We start from the raw sequence: 2,872 nt of genomic DNA, 5'->3' as shown, positions 1-2,872 counted from the left end.
GAGAGAAAGTCGTTTTATGCTATATTAAGAGTAAAGTTTAAGCAAACGAAAATGTTTTTTTATGAAATGTAATCTTATTTGCAATGTAGAGGACATATTTTCATGTTTTGGAGGTTTTATGCAGAGCAAGTCATGTTAGTGCTTCCATACACAGAATCACTATTTTAGAGCTTGTAAGAACGCTAATAAAGCTGTGTTTAGTTCAACTAAGCAAATGAAGAGAAAGCAAGGCCACAAATTCAATTAAAAGCTTCTATCTCAGTTAGAGAATGTTGTTTTATGCAATTTTAAGAGTTTAGCTTAATAGCTCGTTTAGAGAACCTTTTCATGATATGCTAATTTTTTGAGATAGGAATTTTGGGTTTTCATGAGCTGTATGCCAAAATCATCAACATTAAAACAATAAAAGGCTTGAACTACTTCAGTTGTGTTGTAATGAATCTAAAATATATGAAAGTCTAATGTTTATCAGTACATTACAGAAAATAATGAACTTTATCACAATATGGTAATTTTTTTAGAAGGATCTGTATATGGTTTATGACAACGATTTATGAAAATGTCCATCTGAAACAGGGTTAGGGCTTAAAAAAAAATTAAAACAAAGTCCAATTCCGGTCGTCCTCAGAATCCGGTCCGGGTTTTGCTCCAAGCCAAGAGAACGCAGAATCCGGTCGTCCTCAGAATCCGGTCCGGGTTTTGCGCCAATCCAGGAGACCGCAGAATCCGGTCGTCCTCAGAATCCGGTCTGGGTTTTGCTCCAGTGCATGATTTATGAAAATGTCCATCTGAAACACATGATTTTTTAAAGCAATTTCCAATGTGAAATACATAATTTATGAAAATGTCCATCTGAAACACATGATAAAAAAAATAAAAAAAAATTCCATCTGAAATACATGATTTATGAAAATGTCCATCTAAAATATATGATTTAAAAAAAAAATTCCATCTGAAATACATGATTCATGAAAATGTCCATCTGAAACACATGATTTTTGAAAACAATTTCCATCTGAAATATATGGTTTATGACAACGATTTATGAAAATGTCCATCTGAAACAGGGTTAGGGCTTAAAAAAAAATTAAAACAAAGTCCAATTCCGGTCGTCTTCAGAATCCGGTCTGGGTTTTGCTCCAGTACATGATTTATGAAAATGTCCATCTGAAACACATGATTTTTTAAAGCAATTTCCAATGTGAAATACATGATTTATGAAAATGTCCATCTGAAACACATGATTTTAAAAAAAAATTCCATCTGAAATACATGATTTATGAAAATGTCCATCTAAAATATATGATTTAAAAAAAAAATTCCATCTGAAATAAATGATTTATGAAAATGTCCATCTAAAATATATGATTTAAAAAAAAATCCATCTGAAATACATAATTCATGAAAATGTCCATCTGAAATACATGATTTTTGAAAACAATTTCCATCTGAAATATAAGGTTTATGACAACGATTTATGAAAATGTCCATCTGAAACAGGGTTAGGGCTTAAAAAAAATTAAAACAAAGCCCAATTCCGATCGTCCGCAGAATCCAGTCCGGATTTTCCTCCAATCCAGGATACCGCAGAATCCGGTCGTCCTGAAAATCCGGTCTGGGTTTTGCTCCAGTACAGGATTTATGAAAATGTCCATCTGAAACACATGATTTTTAAAAACAATTTCCAATGTGAAATACATGATTTATGAAAATGTCCATCTGAAACACATGATTTAAAAAAAAAATTCCATCTGAAATACATGATTTATGAAAATGTCCATCTAAAACACTTGATTTTTGAAAACAATTTCCAATGTGAAATATATGATTTATGAAAATGTCCATCTGAAACACATGATTTAAAAAAAAAATCCATCTGAAATACATGATTCATGAAAATGTCCATCTGAAACACATGATTTTTGAAAACAATTTCCATCTGAAATATATGGTTTATGACAACGATTTATGAAAATGTCCATCTGAAACAGGGTTAGGGCTTAAAAAAAAATTAAAACAAAGTCCAATTCCGGTCGTCTTCAGAATCCGGTCTGGGTTTTGCTCCAGTACATGATTTATGAAAATGTCCATCTGAAACACATGATTTTTTAAAACAATTTCCAATGTGAAATACATGATTTATGAAAATGTCCATCTGAAACACATGATTTAAAAAAATAATTCCATCTGAAATACATGATTTATGAAAATGTCCATCTAAAACACTTGATTTAAAAAACAAATTCCATCTGAAATACATGATTCATGAAAATGTCCATCTGAAACACATGATTTCTGAAAAAAATTTCCATCTGAAATATATGGTTTATGACAACGATGTATGAAAATGTCCACCTGAAACAGGGTTAGGGCTTAAAAAAAAAAAAAAAAAAAAAAAAAAAAATTCCAATTCCGGTCGTCCTCAGAATCCGGTCCGGGTTTTGCTCCAATCCAGGATACCGCAGAATCCGGTCGTCCTGAGAATCCGGTCCGGGTTTTGCTCCAATCCAGGATACCGCAGAATCCGGTCGTCCTGAGAATCCGGTCCGGGTTTTGCTCCAATCCAGGATACCGCAGAATCCGGTTTTCCTCGGAATCCGGTCCGGGTTTTGCTCCAATCCAGGATACCGCAGAATCCGTTCGTCCTGAAAATCCGGTCCGGGTTTTGCTCCAATCCAGGAGACCGCAGAATCCGGTCGTCCTCGGAATCCGGTCCGGGTTTTGCGCCAATCCAGGAGACCGCAGAATCCGGTCGTCCTCAGAATCCGGTCTGGATTTTGCTCCAGTACATGATTTATGAAAATGTCCATCTGAAACACATGATTTTTTAAAGCAATTTCCAATGTGAAATACATGATTTATGAAAATGTCC

The sequence above is a fragment of the Barbus barbus genome (genome assembly GCF_936440315.1).
Source record: "Barbus barbus genome assembly, chromosome: 34".
Taxonomy (NCBI): domain Eukaryota; kingdom Metazoa; phylum Chordata; class Actinopteri; order Cypriniformes; family Cyprinidae; genus Barbus; species Barbus barbus.
This window is presented reverse-complemented; position numbering follows the sequence as displayed.